Below are 25,046 nucleotides of genomic sequence, written 5' to 3'. Positions count from 1 at the left end.
CGACTCGGGGTGCAGGGGTGGCCTGCGGGGGGCGAGGTGAGCGGTCCCCGACGGCACGGCCCGCGCAGGACGAAGCCCAGAGGACGTGACACGGGGATCCCGAGACCGCGGCTTTGGGGCGTTCGCCTTCTAGGAACACTAGATGGTTTCCCTTATTAACGCTTCAGACGTTAGTTCAGGGAGCGTGCAGCCTGGAGGACGGGTCCCCTTTTTAGAAATCGCCATCACAGCATCTCTCCTTCTCCACGCCATTAAAAGATGCTCATTTTCTTTCCGTTTAGCATCGATAACATTAAACGACTGCATTTAGCACTATGGTAGTGAGGCTGTGTCATTTAAAAGGTGAAAGGATCTGCAGGGAACAATATTGATTTAAAAGGAAGAGAGATTTTAATTTATAATTTTATTTACAAATTGTAAGTACAAACAATGCCTCTGAACAGAAAGCTAAATGCTGGATTTAAAACCCTAAGATCAACCGGGAAAAATGCCACCAGATGGAGCCCACGGAGTCTAAGAGTCTTGGTTCCCTCCGCGGTCTCGGGACGAGTGTTTTCTAACTTGGAATCTCCGTGTGTTGACGAGTAGGAATGGACGTCAGGCTGGTGTAATGGGCGAGCTGCAGCTACAACCAGGAAATGTAGAATTGGGTGGGGGGTCATCCATTTCTCTTCCTGGGCACGTACGTGAACGATTGGGATGACAAATAGGAGTAAACTTCTGGAAATTAACAGTAATTTAAACTGACATTTTAGAAAAGAACGATCAATAATTTAATAATCTTATAGTAAAGAAAGCTAGCTATAGGGAAGATTTATTGAAATGAGCTTTTCTTTTATTGGTGGGCACTACATATCCACTTTAAAAAAAGTTTGTAAGAAAACTATGGCAGTGATAGTCTCAAAAATGTATTTCTCAATAAGTCAGATGGCAACTAAAATAAACCTGTTTTTAAAAAGCACTCAGATTTATTATCATCTGGCAGTTGTGATATGCTAACAAAATCCTGGGGAGAAAACATAAACACAGTACAGTTATACTCTGGCAGCTACTGTAAGAGGCCAAGCATTGCTTTCTTACCCCTGATACACAGTTAAGCCTATTAGAAAGGAATTTAAATGGCAGATTTCATGTTAGTTCTTTTTTGAATTTAATTTTTAAAAATTTTAACAGATTTATTGAAGTAAAATTTACATACAAATAAACTGTAAATATTTAAGCTGTATAATCTGATAAGTTTTGACACACACAAACACACATACACGTGGATGCATCATCACAGCAAAGATTTTGAAAGTTTCCTTGTGTGCCTTCCTAAGCCTCCCTCCTGTCTCCTCCTCCCCAAGGAGCCACTAACCTACTTTCTATTACACGGATTAGTTTGCATTTTCTGTATGGATTCAAATAGTGCAAATCCTTATTTTTCACCTGTCTTCTTCCACTCAGAATAATTATTTTGAGATCCATTCATGTTGTTCGGAGGGTCAGCATTTCATTCCTTTTCATTTCTGAGTAGTACTGCAAGGTTTGGATAGTCCACAGTTTGCTTTTCCATTCATTTGCTGACAGCTATTGCTGCTTCCCTCACATCCCTGCCCCCCTCCTCCTAGTTTTGGGCAATTACAAATAAAGTTCCTATGGATATTTGCATGTCAGGCTTTGTATGGACATTTACTTCTTTTTCTGTTGGGTAAGAACCTAAGAGTAGAAAGGCTGGCTTACTGGAAGATGGTCTATAGCGGAATTTACTGGAATATTGTAGGTGTCTGGTCAGCTTTAAAAACAGACTGCTTTCCAAAGTGGTTGTACCATTTCTTTCTTCTTTTATGTATAGTAAAACAAGTATCTCTGCTTTATGGATATTAACAGAAGCAATGCATACCATGTGTTAATTTAAATTAGGAAAAGAAGTCTTTGCCTTTCTTTCTGTTTAACAATACCCTATCTTGTGCCACACTGTTACATTTTTTCTCCTGAGTCCTATAGAAGGACAGAAATAAATTCATCATTGCTACTTTTAAACTACTTGAGTAAGTTAAATAGCATAAGCTTTCTTGGATAATTTATGGGGAAAAGAAAGGAACAAGTAAGATTTTTATTTCACAAAAATAAAAGCATGATGAAAAACCCTAAAAAGCAGTTTGTGTAGCCTTATAATTTTGTCACTTTAGGCTATAGTGTATACATACATACATATATATATGAAGCAGTTTCTGTTTCAATAGTCAATCCTAAATTCAGTCCATGTGTTTCTTTATTGGAAAAAAATGTGATTGCTGTATTTCCAGCAGGCAAATTTTCATAAAACTTTCCCCACAAGTAATAAGAGGTCTTGTCATACTTTTAGCATATCATGGTTCATATCCAAATAAGTTTTGCTGGCCTCAGTTTCTGTTACACTTTATTATCTCTTTGGAAAAAAAATAGCTTTATGTTCTCAAATTAATGAGAGTCCATTATAGGAAAGAAGGAATCAGCTGAATATCTTGACAAGATTCCATTAGTTATCAGCTATGTGGCCTGATAGAAACTAGTTAATTCTCTATATCTGAATCTGTAAAATGGGAATAATTCTTCCACATACCTCATATTTTTTGAAAGTTAAGGAAATTGAAATGTATTAAGTACTTAGAATAGTGCTGGTCAAATAGTAAGTACACAACGAATAATAACTCTTGTTATTCTTTAAAGGTCTCCAGACACACACAGGAGAGAGGTATATACGTTTGTACTGAAAAGAACAAAAATAAGCACAAATAAGTAGGTTCAGAAACCTTTCATTGCCTACTTATCCATAGGTTCCTGAAAAGATCAGCTCTCTACTGCCCTTAAAAAAAAAGTAGCTTGACCCTCTATACTTCTTCAGATTCCCCATTAAGTTTGGTGATTTATCTTATGGTTTCTCAAGTCCAAGTGTGTTTTGTGATCCACTGTTATGGGTTTCTTCAGTATATTGCTTAGCCAGTCCTATGAAATATAAAGATTATTTATGTTAAAAAGAACTACATTAAATGAAATAAACCAAGCACAAAAGGACAAATAGTGTGTGATCTCACTTATATGAAATAAGTAGAATATGCAAATATATCAAATCAGAAAGGAAAATACAGGTTAACAGGGCCAGGGTGCTGGTGAGGAATGGGGAGTGCTGCGTAATGGATGCAGAGTTTCTGTCTGGGGTGAGGGGAAGGTTCTGGTGATGGATGGTGGATGTTAGCACAACACTGTGAATATAACTGACACCCCTGAGTTGTATTATTTGAAAGTGGTTATTAGGAAACTTAAGGTTGTATATATGATCCCACAAAAATTGTTTTTAAACCCAATCTGTTTTAAAGAGTATGAACCCTACTGTAAACTTGGAGCTATAGCTAATATTAATAGTATAATTATAATAACATTGCTTCATCAATTGTAACAACGGTACCACACTAACGCAAAGTGTTAATAATAAGGAAAACTGTGTGTGGGGTGGGGGGCTGGAGATATGGGAACAGTGATTCTTTCACGGTTTTTCTGTAAATCTTCATCTGCTCTAGTATGTGTATATGTATGTGTATATATATATACACACATACATACATATATATATGGAATTTAGGATTTATCTAAATGTCTGTTAGTGTTATTTTGGTTAGAAAGATGGTAAAATTTCCTTTCACAGGTAGAGTGAGCCTTCAATACTCATTCTTTTCTGTTTCAAATCTATACTGAAATCATAGATAAAATAATTGTTTAAATATTGGTAATTAAATAAATACATTAAAATGCTCTAACACATAAGAAGTTCCTGCCCCCTGGGAGCAGGGCGGAAGCACACGGTGATGAAGTGTTGCTGAGTCTTGGTGATCACTGCCAAGCTCTCCTGGATGTCAGCAAGGCTGGGCACCACCTCTGCAAGGGGAGGAGGGTGGAGCCCCCACCTCGCCTGGTGAGGAGCCGAGCCGGACTCCCACTGAAGTTCTGGTCACCAGCCTCTCAAGTCCTGCAATTTGAAAAAGTTAGAGTGATGTCAGTGCATCCGTTTTGCAACCACAATTGAATTCCATGCTCAATGCACAAGACGAACATCCAAAAAGACCAGTTTATATAAATGAGCCAAGGCAACCTAGAATAATAATGAATAGCACATCCCATGGGATATGATGGTCAAGGATTGAATCCTGCCCTGCCACAGTAGTGTGTGACTCTCAGTCTCAGTTTCCTCATCTGTAAAGTACGGATAATAAGAGTACCTACAGCCTAGGGTTGTGTGAGGATAATATGAATAAGCACTTAGAAATCAGCATGAAAGTTTGCTGTTATTATGGAGGTGGTAAAAGTGAGCTCAGCCTATATACATATGAAGCATCTTAAACATGTTAAACTTTAGGGAAATAGATTATGACATGAAATAGTTATTTGACCATTTATATATTCAATTTTAGCTATCCTCTCACCAAATATTTTGTGGACATCAATCCTTATTTTTGAACATCTAAATTCAGTAATGATCCAGGATTGAAGTCTTAGTGAACGGATACTGCCTTTCCATGTTAGGTTAAGGAAGTTTACACATATCTCATCACCTGTGCAAAATATTTCACTGTGCAGTGGAATTCATTAGCTCCAGCAAACTGTGGGGAAATTGAGGGTTCTTGTCCCTAACTCGTCTTTGTTCTCCTTAAAACTTGCTCTGTGTGTACTCTCCTGTGGATGGTACATCATCCACCCAGCTCCTCACGCCGGAGACCCAGGCCTAGTCCTCGTTGCTTCCTTCTTCCTTACTTCTCTCCCGTATCCAGTCACCCCAATTTAAACCCTTCCCATTTTAGTTCTAAATATTTTTTCAACTTTGAATCTTCTTTTCTCACCATTCCTGAAATGGCCAGTGTTCCCAGCCACCTCACCAGGCTCTCTGCCAGTTGACACTGACCCCTTGAATCCATCTGCCTTGCAGCTGCTAGAAAGCTCTCCAAAGCAAAGCCAGCCATGGCTCTGCACCGCCAGGCTAGGATAAAGTTTCAGATCTCTGTTGTAGCAACCTGCCTCCTTGCCCAGCTTCTCACGAGCTGCTGCTACAACTGTAGGGAAAGTTCCCCACATTCCGTGGTTTTTCTCACAGATGTGCCTTTCTCATGCCGTCCATCAGCCAGGAACGCCCTTCGCTTTTCCTCACACTCTGACCTCGGTCATCCAACATTCACAGTGCCTAACTGATTACTAAGGAAATTTTAAGACTCATTTAATGCAGTAACATCTATAAAGAAACCTTCCCTGGAGCGCCAAGGCTGGCTCAAGTGCCCTTTCTCTAAGGGACTTGGGCATTTATATTTAGCCCTCATGAATAATATTTTCTGGAAAAATGGTTTCCAGACTACACTACTCCTGTTTCTTATCTATAATATTAGACTCAGTTATTAAAATACAATACACTAGACTTTTATGATTAATTACAAAACATGGTGCATTACTAGCATTTAAATAAATGGCCTTAAGTACATGTAGAGGAGAGCTGAAAATGTATAAAGAATTTATATTAACATTATTTCAATGATTTAAATGAAAGAAAATAAAATAACATCAACAGTGGCATGATAATGATACAACTGATGGGTCTGGGTGTTTGGCAGGCGGGTAGTAAAGAGACTTAATAAACTGTAGGAATAAAATTGCTGCAACAACTTTTGGCTCTGTTTCCTTTTCCCACAGTCTTTTCCCTCATTGGCAGATCCAGAAAGGATGGTTCAACGGCTACTCAGCTACCTAATGTAGCAAACGAATGAAGACCCATCTCCCACATGAGTTCTTCTCCGACTGGCCTTAGCCTTGTGTGATTAACTGCCAAGCAGGAGAGCGTCATTTCTAATTGAGGACAGGAGGGAGGGATTTATAAAAGCTTATGAAGGGTATTGGAACTGTGTTATATAGCAGGGAGATGTAAAAATATGTGCAATTAAGCATGTTTTGTCACTAGATGTTAACTCAAAGAGAGAAGAAGTTCTAAAACGGCTTCTTGCATAGTCTTTCTCAAAACACCCTGACACCATGTTCTAGTTATTTCCTGTGTTGGTCTCTTTCTCTTTAATAGCAGCAATCAGTCTTGTTCCATATTATTTTCTCAGTGCTTAGCATTATGCTTGGCACATTGTAGGTATGCAATTTGATTGTTGACTAAATAAATAAATGAACAAATTAAATAAGTGCAAGAAAGAATAATTAAATTGACCTCTCATGTAATTCTTTTTTGAGAAGAAATTGAACAGACAAATGCTTTATTGTTATTCATGTCAGACAGCAAACTAAAGAAGAAATAACAAAAAATATATTCAAAATTTTCCCAGTGTAGTTTCACTTTCCACCCTAAATTTTGCCACATCCCTCCTTCAATATCCTGTAACCCAAACAACGAATCATTATTTTCATATTTTGAGGAAAATGGGAAAGAAAATGCATAGATCTTAAACTCAATCATAAATTGCTCTTGTTTAAAAAAAAAAAAACTTCCTCACCTGAATGAAAGCCTATAATAAGCAGACACAATAACTTGGAGAATTACAAAGCTTTTATATCCAGTACCAAATTGAAAACACTCCATCAAAACATCCATGTTGAATCCAAACTACCAATGGCACATTTCAAATAAGATGAACTACAACTTCAATCTTTGCTCAGATTTGGGAAAAATGATGGAATGTTACTCATCTTGTGATAATATTTCTTTGTTTCTGTGCAACTGAAGCATTTATTAACTCAAGAATTTATGAGCTCTTTACCTGCATATATTTAACAATATGTATTTTTCCTGTTAATTGTTTAAGTGGTTGCCTTTAATTTCATCCCACTCTGCTTAACCAATGCACTGATTTGGTTGACATATATAAATATTTAATAGAAGAGTTGAAGTGCTATGAATGATCTAGTGTGTTTTGAATTATTGCTTCAAAAGTTAACTGATGTTATGCACATAACTTCTAAAGTTTTTGTTTTTCTAAAGTTTTTTTGTTTGTTTTTAAGAAGGAAAGAAATTATGCTACCAGATGAACTGAAAAATTTTTCTGTATTCTACTCCTTTAAGGGAATAGGGGATTTATTTGTGTCAACATAATAATTAATAGCATGTGCATTTTTCTCTTCACAAAAATAGTAATATATATGGTTGTTGGAATTTGCACATTTAAACATAATTTGAAAGAAAATCTTACTGATTTAAATACTTCAAATAAATGATTGAGAACAAAGAACTCACAGTCATTATTGATACTGCATTCTCTAAATCAATTACATAATTTCATTCAAAATATACCATTATATCCTAGATTAAGGCTAAAATTCTACTAAATGATCATTAAACTCCCATTAGATCCCCAGATTCTAAGAATTCGTGGTCACTGTATCTGGAAAATTCCGAGTAAAATACAAGCAGCAAACAGACATAGGATTTTCACCCCATTACTTCATTGTTTTTTCTAATAAAACAATTTCTCTAAATTTAAATATTATTCATCATTTCAAAATGTGTTTCTTGCAAATAATAGAAAACTCCCCAAGTAGTGACCAAAATCAATCCAAAGCTGTTCCTACTGAAGCTGGTGTATTTGTCCTATATTCAGATTCTTTCTAACTTTCTCCACTGCCATCTTTGTGTGATGATTCATCCTCTTGCTTGCAAGAAGGCTGCCATACCCCCATGCCTTACTACTCTTTCCTACCATTCACCTTCAGCCACATCAACTCTTTGATCATGTCAGATTAACCTCAAGGCCTCTGCACCAATTATTTCCTTTTTCTTCCCCGTTTTTTGTCTGGGCAGCTGCTACTCATCCTTCAGATCTTATCTTAGGTGATGTATCTTTCAGGAAACTTTTCTTGATTACCAAACTCTGAGTTCAGGGCACTTCGGATTCCTCTCATGGCACTACATTCCCCTTGCTTTATTACTTTACTGTGTGCGACAGTCAACTGCATGTGTGAAGGCAGAGATTATGTCTAACTTTTTCACTGCCATATCCCCACTGCCTCACAGATATTTGAGGATTTTTCTAGATATATACATACCTTGTAACTTATTTGATATACAATTTGAATAGGGACTCAATAATTCTGAATTCTTAGTAATTTTTACTCATTCAATAATTGTTTCTTTGAATTATAACTATTATGCACCTACTTTGTGTCATACAGCCCCTTTGCAGTGGGATTCGTGGGTGGTGCATTGTGGAAAGAACAGTTAGAGAAGCAGACACAGCAGTACAAGAGTTCAGAACAAGTAGTCACCCCTGTACTTGGGGAGGTCAAGGACTATTTACCAGAGGCAGGGAATTTTAGCTCATGAGAAGAAATATTTTTCTATCCAGTTCATCACTGAATACAGTGCTTACAATAAATGCCCAGCACATCCCAGTTTACTAAATCTTCATTAAATAAAGGAATAAATCATTAGAGAGCAATAGGGAAAGTAGGGGTGATTTCTGTGCATATTAACACATAAACTGCTTTAAAAATATAAATACCTCTTTAAAATTAGGTGAAAAAAATGCTTCATTTAAACATAGAGATGTTTGAGGCAAAAGTGTGTCCCCAGTTTAAGATATCTGGATAATTCTCTACTCTACTTTAGGACAGAATCTGAATTTCTCCTGCCTGTTTTTAGCTCATGAACCTATGCTATAAGCAATAACGTTTATGCCTGATAACATTAATATTGTGTTCTACTCTGAATTTAAAATTTCTGTGAAAAAAAAATCACTACTGTGATTTACAATAATGTCCTTGTGTTAATTGCTGCAAAGAAAGAATTTTCAGTAATTTAATTGTGTAAGGGTCAATTTGTGGTATTTTAAGCAGCAAGTATTAGATTTTGTAATCTAAAAGATTGCTTGCTCTACCTTCTCTCTGATGCAGTACCAGAACACTTCCCAAACACATTTCTTTGTAAGGAAACCCCAGCCAAGGCTGAAGGAAAGGTACAAGAGACTTCTTAAAAGAAACGACTACTTTGTCCATGCAATGGGCATGAAAGCCTTACCAGTACTCAGCACAGTACTTCTGCAAGTACCTATCATTTGGGTGAGGCCCAAATCTAAGCAAAGTCTCCATGGTCACATATTTAGTGAGTGGCAAAGATATTTGAATTCAGGTCTTTTTGAACCTAGATTCCATCATACGTTTGATAAAGTCTGCCAAGCCCTCACAGACCCCTGCTTATGTCTTCCTTGCGCAGTCAAGGAGGCTGGTATTCACCTGTATTCGCAAATTGAGGTCCAGTAAATCTCAGATTTCTCTGGTTTGGAGACTAATGTCTCCACCGCTGAGTCCATGTTGAAGGAGAGAAAGCCTCTCAGCTTCAGGCTAAGCTGACAAAGTTGGGTGATCTCACTGATATGAAACAATTTCAATAAGCAAATTCAGAGTCAGAATCTAGAAGGTAGGTTAGAGGGGCTGGGCAGAGGTAGGGAGCAAGGAGCTAAGGCTGAAGATGCACAAAGTTTCTATTTGGGACAATGGAAACGTTTTGGAAATGGGTGGTGGGGATGGTAGTCCAGCATTGCGAATGTCATGAACAGCACTAAATTGTACACTTGAATGTGGGTGGTTAAAAGGGGAAATTTTAGGTTGTATATATGGTACTAGAATGAAAAAAAATTAAAAATAATCCATGGACTGCACAACACAGTAACCCCAAATTAAGTCATGATTATAGTTAATGGTACAATTATTACAATGTGCTATCAACAATTTTAACAAATGCTCCACACCGATGCAAGGTGTCATTGTGGTGGGATGGCATATGGGAATCTGTATTTTATTTGTGATTGTTCTGTAACCCACTATTTCTCCAAAAAAAAAGAAAAAAGTTGCAGAATTAGAGTTCTTGGCCAGCGAACCATCACCATAACAAGTGGATATAAGATTGCAAAAATGCAAGGCCTTTTTATATATTTTTTTCTCTTCTCCCAACCCTAACCGCTCCACTATTAACTAGTTTTAAAGGCTGTTTAAATAGCTATTAACTATTGTTGGGAAATATCTAGGCCACTCTCAGGATGCAAGTGAAAGTTTCAGAGCTGAGGACCACTGAATGTTTTCTATTGAAATAATTCATTGCTTTTGGCCCTGAGCAAAAGCTTGGCTCAGGAGGAAAAGGTGGGAGTTTCTCTTCTCATCATGCGTGAGAGTTCATAGTCCCTGAAGTGAGGGGAGAAAAGAGTAATTTATGAGGGATATAGTATAAAAGAGCATTCTTTTATTAAATGTGAGTTATGTCCAGGGATAGACTAGTGGGTTAGGTTTCAATATTTTGAAATACCAGTCTTGAACAAGAACAATTTCATTCTAATGATACACATATGCTTGTACTTGGTATATTGAAAAGGTTATTAAGAACATTTGGTTCAAGGGCTGAGAACTTCAGAACAACAGAGAGAAACCTAAGTGGACACTGGATAATTATATTAGGTCCTTTGTTGAAAGAGTCTTATGTGAATTTCGCAAGATAGTTAAATCAAGTAACTAGGGCCTCCCAAGTGCATTTTCTCAAGATTTCTTGAGATCATATTCCAAACAGTTTCTCCCATGTCAATGTTTCTTTCCAAGCCAAGTTGCCAGGTGTTTCAACTGTCCTTCGGAAGTGTAACTCATGTGGGGATGCGTGTGAACTCTTCTTCAGCCATTATCTTGAAAACATGCATGGGTCTATTTATGCATTAGTTCCCCATTCTTTTCATTAAGATTCTAATAATGCATTCATAAAAGTAAGTGTGCCTGTTTCTCTTTACATAAACAAATCCAGTTTGTGGGTAATTTCTGAGTCATTCTTGCTCAGTATTTAATAAGTTATATTTTAAAATGAGATCTAATATCAGAGAATTTTTCTCCAGAAAATAATTTAACACAGACAGAATTTTGTGATGCTCAATTTTAGATTAACTTTTTATTAGCTTATCATCAGATAATAATTACTTTCTATTTAGTTGTTAACTCTGTTAACAGAGTATGATAATCCCTAAATATTATCACAATATTTTCAAAATCAAGCAGAATGTAATGATTACTACGAATGATGCAATTTTTTAAAAAACAGGATTTTATACAGAAGCTGAACATTTTTACTGACCTGTTTTAGGAACTTATTTCAAGTGTTAGAAAATCTTTACAACAAAGAGAAAGCAATTTTACCTGACCAGAGTGAATATTCTTGGATTCTAAGTTACAGCGCCTGTTCTCAGTTGTTTAAATTGTTACCCAAAGAACTTAGTACAGTATTTAAATAAAAGCAGCAAAACATTCATCAAAAACCTACTATGTACTACTAGGCACTGTCAATTATACTTGCTTCACTTATACTTCTAGCTCGTTACTCTGTCTCTCAAATCACTGCTTCATTGGAAACCATGACCAACTTCTCCTTTATACTAACTTCACAATATCCATGTCCAATGTCTTTTCTCCATTAACCTTCAGTGATATGGTCTTTCCCTGGCATTCAGGACGTTTTACTCCTGAAGCATTACTATCCTCTTCTCCCCATCCTAGAAGAATTTACTTCATCGTTAATAAAAGATTTGCTAGCTTGGGTGGGCCACAGTGGCTCAGCAGGCAGAGTTCTCACCTGCCACACTGGAGACCTGGGTTTCCTCGGTGCCTGCCCAAGCCAAAAAAAAAAAAAAAAGGTTTGCTAGCTTAACCACATAGTTACTTAATATTCATTGTTCATAGTACATTCAAGTCCATTCCCTGACCATGCACTAACCTTATTATCTATCACCTTTGGAAAATTGAAAATACTACTATCTTTTTACAGCATAGAATGCTGGTAAATGTCTAACAACAAGCTCTCTGAAAAATGAAAAAGATGAAGCTGATTTGTGGTGGTTGCCAATTTCCATAGTGTAAATATTTCCACCTACCACTGTGGAGAATATGAAGCTGGGAACTGAAGCTCACAGCCAGTTTTCTTTAGCTTGCACTAATGGGCTTCAGCTCCCCATTGGATCACAGATTCCTTTTTCTACATTTCTCATGCCTTTTCTTTGCTTTTCTACAGTTATATATTCTTCCTAACCTCAAGTCTCAACTCTTGTTGTGTTTTCTCAATTGATCATTCTCACTTTTTTTCTTTCCTAATGAAAATTTTATTGGTAATCACTTCAAACACAGCTCTACAAAGACTCAAATTTTCCAGCCTTCCCTTTGTGTTACACATATCCTGCATGACACCAATGTAGGATCAACCAAGTTCTTTTTTTATTTTTCGTTTTCTCTCACTCATTCCCATGGCAGTAAAGGACTCTGGAGAAAAAATGTCTTATCTGAACATTAAAATTGTGTCTTGATGTACAAATGTACAATCTCTAAATTCCGGTAACTCATTGTGTTCTTAATCACAATCAGTTAGTCCTGTACTCCCCTTAACAGCTCTTACAGCCCTTTCCCATTCATTTTATGGTCCTCACTTTAGTTCTATTCTTTCAGAAAACTCTATTCTCCAAGGATAGAAAACCTGTGAATGCCTTCATATACTCCTTCTAACTTTATTCTTGTTTAAACTCATCCCTCCCTACTTTCTGTCTGCTTTAGTGGGAAATAAATACCTCTCTTTCTTTCCAGAACTTAATCTTTATCCTTGCTTTTGAGGGAATCTCATTTTGTGTTCCTTATGTGCCTCAATCCATCATTACTCTATACTCCCCAGAATATTTTAAATCTTTCTTCCAACTCCTAGAATCCCCCTTGCCAAAAACTTGATGGAATCATTCCCTGTCTTGAAACAAAACCAAACAGAACCCTTCTCTCAGCATATCTTTACATAAAACCACAAACTATTACTTCTCTTATTTTTGTCCTATAAAGAATTCCTATGCTTTGAATTTCCATTTTTCTCCTCTCACATTCTTTCCTTATTTCATGGGAATACAGCTTCATGGGTTTGTAGGACCATAAACTTCAGGAAGGCTAGCATTATAGCTTTGTTCTTAGAACTTTGCCATGTATCTAGACAGTCAGCAAATGTTTTCATTGAATAACATTTACTATACTAAATATATGTCATTACCCTTCCTGAAATTGTCTTCACTTAGGTAATCAATGACTTCTTCCAATTATCAGAATTACCTACCATTTAGCCATCTGTGTGGCTCTCTGAAGAATGAGAGGTTTCTGGAAAGTTTTCCTTCTCAAAACCCATGCTTCCTAATGTTTGCTATGTCTATCTCTTCATGTTTTCCTTTGGTCTTTCTGATCATTCTTTCTTTTTCACTGGTGACTTTCCTTCCACCTCCCCACAATTTTGATGATCTCCAGTATTCTGGCAGGCTTCTTTCTTTTGCAGTTTTTATGTCACCCTTGTGTGGTTTTCTCTTAACATAAATGAAGAATATATATGTTTTAGTTTTCTATACATCAATGATTAAATCTTTATTTTCAAAGCAACATTGATTGTACAGTAGGGTATTAATGTATGGAAAGACACTGATAGATTAATGGAGCAGAATGGAGAGACGTAGATACACTCATATAGGGTGAAGTGATTCTTGACAAAATTACCAATGTGATTCAATGAGACATTGTTTTTAAAAAATGATGCTGCATTACCTAAGCTAACATGTATTTGAACACTCTAATTACATGGAACCTTGAATAGGGAATGAGATCTTATAGGTTTGTACAGATTGGTGTGATGCCCTACTACATCCCACAGTAATCTGGGCAGAAGATTAAAAAGTATTTGCAATATACCCTTGAGGGACTGGGGAAAATGAGAAGGTAATAAACTTCCCAACATGGGGAAGACCTGATATTCTCACAGTCACTGGAGACTGCAATTTGATGGGCCAGGCTCTCAGTCTTAAGACTTGCCTTTATGAAACTTATTCCTGCAAAGGAGAATCTAAGCCTACTCTTATGCCTAAGTTACCCCAGAGAAGCTCTTTTGTTGCTCAGATGTGGCTTCCTTTTCCAAGCCAACTTGCAGGTGAACCCATTGCCCTGCCCTTGTGGGACATGACTCCCAGGAGTATAAAGTTCCCGGGCAATGTGGAAAAGGACTTTTGGGGATGAGCTGGCTCTGGCATCATAGGAGTGAGAAAGCCTTGTTGATCAAAAGTGAAAAGAGAAATGAAACAAAACAAAGGTTCGGTGTCTGAGAGACTTCAAATAGCATTGAGAGGTCATTCTGGTGACTATTCTTATGCATTATATGGATACTCCTTTTCAGTTTATTTTGTATTGGAGTAACTAGAGGGAAATACCTGAAACTGTTGAACTGTAATCCAATAGCCTTGATTCTTGAAGATGACTGAACAACTACAGCACTTTTAAGGTGTGACCATGTGATTGTGAAAATTTTGTGATTGATCCTCCCTTTATCCCAGTATATGGAAAGATGAGTAAGCAAAAAAGAAAAGATAAAAAATAAATAATAGACAGGGAAGGGGTAGTGGGTTGTTTTAGGTGTTCTTTTTTACTTTTATGCTTTTATTTATTTTCTAAGTAATGAAAATGTTCAAAATTCAATTGTGATGATGAATGCCTAGCTATGTGAAGCTACTGTGAGCCATTGATTGTAAAAATTGGATGATGTATCGTACGTGAATTTTAAAAAAAGAAAAAAATTGATGTTGGATCAATTAGATTATTGTAAGAAAAAAAAATGAGCTTTCACCCTTATATTAGAATACACAAAATATCAAACTCAGGATAGATTCTAAGCCCGAGGCCTGGGCCCTCCCCCTCCCCCATTCTGAGCACAGCTCCCTGCGCAGCATTACCTGTTCCTGTCTAGTGTGTTCTTTGGTCTCAGGGTTGCACTGAGCTAGATCAGTAATGTCTCCAAAGGAAAGCACAGGAGAATATCTCTGTGACCTTGGGATAGGCAAATGATTTTTAAGCAAAATAAGAAAATGACTAGGTATAAATGAAAAAAAAAATAACTGGACCTCATAAAAATTAAGTCACCAGCTCATCAGAATATGTCATTAAGAACAGACCTATCCCGTGTATTCTCTTTATCATGAAGTTTGATAGGTTCCCCTTCCAATCCATTCTTGTATCTCATCACCTTTAGCCCTGCTGCACTTAAAATGTTCCTGCATATATTTTGATCTAAGCCTCTTGCTTCAAGTCTCATGTCTTATGCATCTTTAATACAGCTAATGCACACATGAGCTCGTGTCAGCACCTGCTGGAAGCCCCCTTACTCTTCATTGTGAATAGCAGAGCTTGCAAACTTCTGGCCTCCAAACCGGATCCAGCTAGAAAATATGTTTGGCCTTCATGGTGTTTTCAAAAAGTTTGAATTTGTTGCTAATTTTTTGAAAATTGGGAAATCTCCCATAAAAGTCTGAATTGTCAGCTTGTGTCAAAAATTCAGAAAATTTGGCAAAAGTGTGCTTAAACCCCCTTGGAAGAATAATCATCTTGTGCTGAGTTAGTTTCTCTTCTTTGGGACACACTATTCCCCACTGCTCATGTCACTCCCCACCTCATGTTTTGCTTCACTCAATTATTTACTTGTCTTGTGTCCAAACTATAGGAAAACATAATTATAATAAAAAAAGACTCTTCACAATGTGGCCTTGATTTTCCTTTTAACAAATATTTGCATGTTACTTGAAAGTTTGCCAATTTCTTTAATAATTTTTTCCCGTCTGGAATTCTCATCTTTATTCTTTACTTTGCTTCACTTCCTTCTTTTTCCATAAACCAGTTTCTCAAACCAGCAAAACCATACCTTCTACATATTCTTCAGAGATTAGTTCACATTCCAACATTCTCTCAATTCCTCTCTGAAAAGAACTACTTTTTCATGCTTTATCTATTCCTGAAATAACTTATGCCACAGCATAATTTTGGCTCACATTTCTGTTTGCTAGGTATTTAGCACTGAGAGAGGAGCCACCCTCTCATTCATTCTTAGATCTCCGATTAATTCTCACTGTGACCCTCTGAAGTGGTTAGTATTGCCTCCATCTGTAGCTAAGGAAGCCACTCTCAGTTCACATAGTTGGTCAGGCAAGAACAGGTCTCTCTGACTTGAGTTTCTTTACTTGTTCCATGAAATCAAACTCCCTCTTTGAAATCACAATTAAAGACATAATATCCTATGTAAGAGACATCTAAGGACTGATTTAAATATGCACATCTATTTAAATAGATATACTTCTATGTAATGAAAGCTGTAAAAGAACATAAATTTGAGAAAATGTAGGCCACTTTCTATCGAAGGAACAGCTCTCAGAAGAATCAATGGGCTCTCTTAGGCAAATGAAGTCACTTCTTCCAAGATCAGGCATTCTGAGCAGGGGACAGCCAAGGAAGCTGGTAGCGCAGAATGCACCTCTGACAAAGTTCAAGGAAATAACTTCCTTTAATCTTGTGTTGAGGGTACTGTGATATACAAATGTCTTTCTTTGTTAGTTGTCCAGAATCTAAACTACTTTCCTGTATTGAGGGACTGTCCCACTTTATGAGACTGTGCTCACCCCCTGCTCCACGTCTGAAAATTAAGTATCTTTCCAGTCTCTTACAGGCAAGCTCGGTCCATCCTTCACATACACGCTGGGTTTGGAAACTGAGGCTGGTGTCTTAGGAAATCGGACAAAGCAGAAATGATTCTGGCAACAGTGGTTGCAGCAGCTGCCTGGAAGCAGCACTCCAGAGGGGTGGCCTGGGACGCTGCTCTACCTGGGGCCGCTGCTCTACCTGTGGGCGCTGCTCTACCTGTGGGCGCTGCTCTACCTGGGGGCGCTGCTGTACCTGTGGGTGCTGCTGTACCTGGGGGCGCTGCTCTACCTGGGGCGCTGCTCTAGCTGGGGCGCTGCTCTACCTGGGGCGCTGCTCTACCTGGGGGCGCTGCTGTACCTGGGACACTGCTCTACCTGGGGCGCTGCTCTTCCTGGGGGCGCTGCTCTACCTGGGGCCGCTGCTCTATCTGTGGTTGCTGCTCTACCTAGGGGCGCTGCTCTACCTGTGGGTGCTGCTGTACCTGTGGGTGCTGCTGTACTTGTGGGCGCTGCTCTACCTGGGACGCTGCTCTACCTGGGGGTGCTGCTCTTCCTGGGGTGCTGCTCTACCTGTGGTGCTACTCTTCCTGGGGGTGCTGCTCTTCCTGGGGCGCTGCTATACCTGTGGGTGCTGCTCTACCTGGGACACTGCTCTACCTGGGACACTGCTCTACCTGGGGCGCTGCTCTTCCTGGGGGTGCTGCTCTACCTGGGACACTGCTCTACCTGGGGCGCTGCTCTTCCTGGGGGTGCTGCTCTACCTGGGGCACTGCTCTGCCTGGCGGCAGCAGCTGGGACAGGGGTGGACTCACCGGAGGAGGTCTCGAGCATGATTTTGGCGTTATTTCTGGTGGAAAAAATCCAAGTCTGATTACTGGCCCCTTTTCAAAATTCCTAGAGCTAACCAATATGTTTCTAATAATTCTTAATCTAATTTAACGAGGGTTGGTTCCTCCTATTATAACTAATAACTCTAATTAATACAGTCCTGAAAGGACAACTTGGAGGCTCCTTCCCCAAATTGCACGTGCAGAAAGGATCTACTCAGCACATCTCTAGCTTCACGAGCTTCTTTCAAGAAGGTGGTGCACAGATGATGGGTACTTACTGAACTCTTAAGCGTAATTGAGAAAATGCGTTGAGTAAGAGCATGTCAGTTATTGGCTTTCAGTCATTCTGACAGTGATGCTAAGTCTGCAATTGCTGTAATTCACACTCCTAGGGCAGGAAGGGCGGCACACAGAAAGGCTTTCATGTGCTGTATAGCTCTTTATATACTGCTTGTTTGGGTAAATGAATGAGCAAGAGTTTCTCATTTAAGAATAATGCGTATTCAGGGTCACAGCTTAGTTCTCATAGAAACCCCAGATGACTGTAATATACACTGATGAAGGCGCGCCCGGGTGGCTCAGTTGTAGAATGGGCGCCTTCCATGCGGGAGACCCGGCTTCAATTTCTGGACCATGCATCCCCACCCCAAAAACAAAAAACCTGAAGAACCCCAGTCTCTAATTCAACACACTTATAAATGTTTTGCTCTTCCCATTCTGAAAATATTTCTATCCATAAGTATCGGTAATTAATTTAAAGACTGGAAATAAAATGAAAGCTATGTCATGGAAAATTTTATTACACTTAATAGAATTAAGATAATGACTGATCAATGGTGAAAAAGCACATACCTATGTGCATATGTGTGTGGGAGGGTATTTGCACATACATATATGTATATTCATATGGATAATAACATTTAGGGTGAAAGATATATAATTTGGATCCTTATTGTATGATAAATAGCTGTCAGCCCCACGTAGATATCAGACACATCATGTAAGGCTAATGGGATGAACTGACTTTTTTTGGAATGCTTTTGACAGGGTCACATTTCATTCTTTCTCCATGTGAATATCCCATTATTGCAGCACCATTTGTTGAATTTTTGTTTGTTTACCTGTTTGCTTGTTTAGGGAAAGTGCATGGACTGGGAATCCAAGCCGGGTCTCCTGCATGGCAGGTGAGAATTCTACCACTGAAGCACCCTTGCACCCGCAAGAACTGATTTTTAAGTGTCTTAATTTTAGCAAATTTAAATTTAAATATAAAGCAGTATGAAACCTTTTTCTGAAATACAACTTTATAGACTGGCTTGGCCCACATTTTTCTTTAACCATGAACCACCTTGTGGCGCCTATACCAGGTGTGTATGTGTAACTAGTATTATACATAAACCCATCATTGGTCAGATTGCTTCATTTCAAATTATTGATTTCTATGGAACAATGTAACGTCGCCATGAGTTTACTGTCAAGTGCGGTTCCTAAGCAACAACGTGGTGTGAAGCTGCGCTAGGCTTGCTTTCCACATTTTCATAGATTCACTGTCTAAGGAAACCACAAGCCCAAATGAATTTAGACACTTATTACTCATGGCACAGCAGGCTGCTTGCACGCCTGCTCTCCTTGGTCTCTTTTGTCTCCTAAATTCCATGGGGTCAGTGGAGAGGAAGCCCGCAGCCGCTGAACGCAGAGTATCTATACCGAAACGGAGGAGACTTAGGCTTAGGACCTAATTTATGAAGGGGCTGCTAGCAAACATGCCCAGCTTTCACCCTGGAGGGACGCGTTACCTGTAGCTGTGAAGCCTTCTCATGCAGAGGGACACGCTACCTGCAGAGACCAAGGCGCTTTACTGCACAAATATCCTTAAAAAGATAGGCTGGGACAAAAGCTGTCACAAAATTGGTAGAATATCATGAAAATCACCTCTCAATAATTATTTAAATATATTATGCTGGCAGTGTGAGCTACTGTGATATCCATGTAAATCACAATTGGTAGTTGAGTTGTAATTTTTTTATAATTATATTGTAATATATTCTATAATTATCTTGTAATAAAATTAATTATATTGTAAAATATTTTATAATTCTCTTGTAATATAATTACAATACATTTTATAATATATTAATTTTAATATAATTAAATTGTTTCTCTACAGAGTACGGACAAATTTTTAAACTGAAAATGAAGGCCTATTATTAGCTCAGAATCAAGTGGAGATGAAGACTTTCCTTCTATGTGCAGAACAATAAACAAAAAGAAAAATCTGGAAGAATGTATATAGCAAATTTCATGATGAATGGCCACTGGAATTTACTGCAGTACAGCAAAATATAAAGGCTACAGTTTAGTGATGTAAAAAAACATTAAAGATAATAAAGTGGGCAATGTTGTTAAAAAAATATGACTTCAGTGTGAAGACTCCTCTCAACAGTCAAAAAAGAAACAGCAAAATTAGTTACCTAAGCTCAGAATTAATGTCCAACAAAGCCATTTTAAACAGTTATTAAACTGATCTGAGAAAGTAACTTTAGCCATATGTAAAATGGCTTGTATTCTTTCAGACACACATACAAAACATTTTTAGATACATAGCAAAAAAATTAAAATTGCACTTATATAAATTTTATTATAAAATTAAGAGGTATATCCTTAAAAGATAGTTTACAAAGAGGCAAAAATCTCAATTAAGCAACTACCCCACAGAAAAGAAAGCTTTGTAACAAAATCAAAGATCACTTGATCAAAAGTTTGAAAATTTGTAAAAACTTGTCTTTACTTTTAGACTAGTCATCTGATACAAGAGGCACTACCCAATTAACACTTGGGCTATATTTTTTGTCAAAAGTCTTACATATTTATAAAAGCATGCCTTTTCACAGCCTAAAATATCACATTTATTATGCATATTTTTAAAATTTTCTACATCTGTCAAAGAAGAATTTCAGCTAGATAAGGAAAATAGCTTCTATCATGACAGATGTGGCTCTAGCAACAGTAGTTCAGAAACCTGAATTTATAGGTATTTTGAAACAAGAGACCAGATTTTCCCTTATTGCTTCATTCCACTGTATGATACATACTGAAAACGTTTGTGCAGAGTTTTCTGAAGCAGACTCGATGCATACTGTTAGTTGTTAAAATTACTTATTATGTATATAACCACTTTGTTATTGAAAGAATTAGAAAACAATCATTTGAATGACCTTATGTTCTTTGAAAACTCTTGTTGGTTGAACTGAGGAAGGACATTACAATGATCTACTGCAACGTCAACTCCATAAAGATTTTCTTGAAATAAAATGTATGTTTGACAAATATTCAATCATCAAAGAAAGAGTTAAATTTGAGGCTCCAGGGAAAAAGAAAATTTATTTGTGACTTGGCTGGACAAGTATGAAAATTTATGTTGAAACTGAAACTTTTAATAACACAAAGAAATGCAATGATTTTTCATTTTTTCCTTAACACCAATCAATTTATAGAATTGGCTACAATTGGGTTGAAAAATACTGCTGATATTGGTAAATAGCTTGCTTTTTCAATTTATTCAATACCAATCTTAATTGTTTTTTTCTTTTTCTAATAGTACTGAGCTGACACAAGAGTTAGTGAATTTACTTGACTTGGAAACTTAAGTAAACTTAACTTGGAAACTTATTAACTTGGAAAGACTGAATTTTGAAGCTAATTTATTAGTTTCCTATTTGCTGCTATAACAAACTACTAAAAATACAGTTGCTTAAAACAACACAAATTTATTTTCCTACTCATCTGGAGGTGGGAAGTTAAGAATGGGTCTCTCTGGGCTGAAGTCATGATGTTGGCAGGTCTCCATTCTTTCTGGAGGCTCAAGGGAAGACACTTTTCCCTTGCCTTTTATAATTTCTAAAGCCCCAACAATCCTTGGCTCATGACCCCATTATTCCATTTTCAAAGCCAGCAATGTAGGGCTGAGTCTTTTTCATGCTGAATTCCCTCTGGTTCTCTCTTCTGATTTCCTCTCCCACTTTCTTTTCCTTGTGTCTACATTGGACCCACCCAGAGAATCCATCATCATTTCCCTGTTTTAAGGTCAGATGATTAGCAACCTTAATCTATTTGCAAATTTAATTTTCCTTTGTCATGTAACATGACATTTACAGTCCAGAGATTAGGACATGGACATTCTGGGAAGGGTCATCATTTTGTCTACCACAATTGATTGCTTTGGTTTCAAAGTCAAATCAATCCATCTAAAAAGGACATATCAGTTTTATCAATATATATGTAAATATTAAAAGGAAATTATTTGGGAGCGGTATTCTTAAGTTTGTTTATCAGAAGACGTAAGTATTTTTGAAAACAATTTGAATATATAATCTACTTTTCAAATATGGATTTTATGAAATCTAAACTCAATTCAAATATTTCCAATGAAAGATTACCAACCAAATTGAGATATGCTCTAACTATAATATATATTTGTAATTCAAAGACTTAGTATGAAAATATAAGTTGAAATATTTCATTAAAATTTATGTTAATTACAGGTGAAAATTATAATATTTGGATATATTGTGTAAACGAAAACATAGTTTAAAATTGATTTCATGTGTTTCATTTAACTTTTTAAAATGTGGTTACTAGGACATCACATTTGCTGCTTTCATTACAGTTCTAATAGAGAGAAGTAGTTTAGGACAATCAAGGTTACACATTTTCTTATTTTACACTATTATTTTATTTTCCTATAGCTAATAGCAAGAGCAAGAATGAAGGCTGAGCTCTAGTGCGATTGTGCAAGGCATAAAGAAAGAAAGTTAGAAACAGAAATCGAAAATCATCAAGGCAACCCCATGTGATAGATATTGTCTCCTGTCACTTCCAATCCATACCCGTCATCTTCTCTATTGCCTTGGTGTGGCATGGGTTGGAAAGTTCGAAAGTAAAATTTCCAAACTCTCTTGCTACTAGACTAATTAATGTGGTTGACATTCTACCAGTGAGAAGCAACTGTCATTTGGGGGAGGCAGAAGAAAGGCGGACATCATCCTGCTTCCTGGTTCAGTGTTTGGAAGGGCTCATATTCTGCATTTCATTCAGTAGTTACCAAGTTTTGTATTGGGGCGGCCCTGAGGTTGCTGGCCACTCCCCAGAGTTTCCTTACCTATGGATGGCAACTATAGTAGTCTTTCTTTGACATCTATGACAATCCTATGGTTTCCCCTTCTCTAGCCCTCTCAAAAATTTTACAAGGATCAAATGATCTGTTGAAATGCTTAGAATGTTTTTTGTTTCCTGCCCTAATTGCTGAAATACTCCTCCTTTTCAGATAAGGAAAAAGAGATTCAAAATTGGATTCAGGCCAGAAACAGAGTTCCTGGCATGTACTTCGCTAGAAATAAGCTCTCGTCTTTCCTTAAAATATTCCACATCCGTACTTAGAAAAAAAATGTTGTAAAAAATAAAAGCTTGAATTGAGTAGTCTTCTGTTTGGATTCCAGTTTTTCTGCTTACTACTGTGTGACTTGGGCAAGTCACTTGATTTCCTATCATATCATTTTCTTTATAACACAGTTATTTTAAATATTGAAATGATAGTCATTAATTTTCTGGATACACTGTAAGAAAGTAATGCATATTCAATGCTGTTCTTTTCCTTATGTCATAAATATGAGAGGAGATGATTTCAATACTCAGTTACACTCAGATATAGAGACAATAAATGGAAGTCCACAATCACTGGAAAGAATTTATATACAATATAACCTCATATAAATCCTACACACTTGGTAATAATAGGAGAATGAGTTATCCTTGTAAATTATGATCAAAAGGCACCATTTTTTTTACCTCTAAAATTGATGGTACCTGGTATTTTAAGGTAAAAGAGTTACCTAAAATAATTGTTAGTTAGATTCCTCTCAGTTAGTAACTTTATTAAATAAAAGAACATTTGCAGATTGCGAGTCTATGTAGAATACTAGTTCTTTCAATACTGATTTTGATTTTCAGAACTCAAGGTAACAGAAGACAATATTTCACTCATTAAGTGTGTACCTGGAAGGCTCTAAAGTTTTTTGATTATGAAATGACATTATTAAGATTGTTCTTTAACAATTTAATCTTGCCATGATTTGGAGCATCCATTAAAAGGGTAGAGATGAGAACCTTTAAGAACACATAGGAGATTACTGCCGTGGTTAGACAAACTACCATAAGGATATGAACTAAAGTTGCACAATAAGAATGAAAACAAAGCACTAAGTTGAGTGAAATTTTGCAATTAAAAAATTGACAGAACTTGGAATTAACTCTGCATGAGTCGTTAAGGAAGGGTCAGTAGTGACTCCAAGTTTGCAGGGTTGATATTTAGTCATATTGAAGGCAGGGTGACACAGGAAGGAAGACAAGAATGTTTTCAAAATTCAGGAGTGGGGAAATAATAAATTTAGTTGAGTTTGGGTATTTTTGAGATTTTAGTGAATACAGATGGTAAGTTTGGACAGGAATTGAGAAAAGACACATAATATGGAGAAGTAAGAATTAATCTTGAGGAGCAAAGGTGGATTCAAAGAAGAGTAAGCTTCAACAGAGAAGTATGTGACCAAAGGCAAAAATCTCAGTGGCTTATCGGTACTTTGGAATTAGGCTAAAGTAATGAACTTGTAAGAAAGGCAAAGAGATAGCTGCTACAAAGACAAGAGAATAAGAACTGGAAAAATCATATATTAATGGCAGAGAAAGTGAAAGAAAAAGTGTTAAAAAAAAAAACTAAGTCTATAGAAAAATTGAGAAACTAGGATTCATGAAACACTAATGGATTTGGCAGTAAGAAGACTTTTGTCTTCCTTTTTGTATTCTAGGAGTACAAACCAATCTAAAAGTCAAAACCAAGAGTGAATGGTAACTAGAGGACTAAGTCTATACATTTCTGAGTTCAACATTTTTAATAGGTTAAATGAGTTATTACGATTTTATGGAAACATAAAATCTTTATGTCTATTGTACATCTTGACATCACAATTACCTATGTCTCACGAATGTATACTTCTCTTTCCTTTGTTCACAAATTGCATGGTATAGTTACAATATTAAAATTTCTGTGCTTCTTCAAAATTTAACTGTAGACAGGCCGTTGTAAAGGGGCAACAAGAAAAATTCTATAAACATTTGAAACGTCATGTGAGTCAATAGATTTTATTTTCATATTCTAAAATAAATTATTGATATTAACAAGGTGCTAAATTGCCTGACTGAAATTTCAATCTTTACCCATTCTTTTAAAAATATGAGCTAGGAGGTGCAAGGGTAGTTCAGGGGTAGAATTTTCACCTGCCATGCAGAAGATTCGGGTTCAATTCCTAGTTCATGCACTTCACAAAAAACAAAATAAACAAGCAAAAATTCAACAAATGGTGCTGCAATTATACTCACATGGAAAAAATAATGAAATGTAACCCCGCCCTACAGCATACAAAATATATATATATATATATATATATATATATATATATATATATGAGCTATATGATATCCAAAAATAGTCATGGAGAAGAAAAATAAATGACCAAATATCCCAAAGACACTACCTGATTTCTGTCTTTTTTGTAATAAGACAATTAAATCAATCACATATGGCTAAAAGAAGTAATTTATTTTCCATTGTTCCAGCTGATGACAAAGCTTATCAGTTTGTCATGTCATATTGTCACATCACATTCCATTTATAGCCTTAAGCAAA

General features: G+C 36.9%; 1 protein-coding gene across 4 annotated transcripts in view; it reads right to left on the bottom strand.

Annotated features, from left to right (window-relative positions):
- Positions 1 to 421: 421 nt before the first annotated feature.
- Positions 422 to 25,046, bottom strand: part of LOC143666354 (uncharacterized) — a 209,526-nt gene continuing 184,901 nt past the window's right edge. For 2 of the 4 annotated variants that reach the window (XR_013167549.1, XR_013167547.1), the window contains one exon: positions 422 to 3,985. The gene's annotated coding sequence lies outside the window, so the exon portion shown is untranslated. Of the gene's footprint in view, positions 3,986 to 18,901; positions 19,013 to 25,046 lie in introns of those variants that run through there. The other 2 variants (XR_013167554.1, XR_013167550.1) reach the window with 2 other exon arrangements.

This window comes from Tamandua tetradactyla, chromosome 22 (genome assembly GCF_023851605.1).
Source record: "Tamandua tetradactyla isolate mTamTet1 chromosome 22, mTamTet1.pri, whole genome shotgun sequence".
In the NCBI taxonomy this organism is placed as follows: domain Eukaryota; kingdom Metazoa; phylum Chordata; class Mammalia; order Pilosa; family Myrmecophagidae; genus Tamandua; species Tamandua tetradactyla.
The sequence above is the reverse complement of the archived record's forward strand: the minus strand, read 5'-3'. Positions and strand labels throughout refer to the sequence as shown.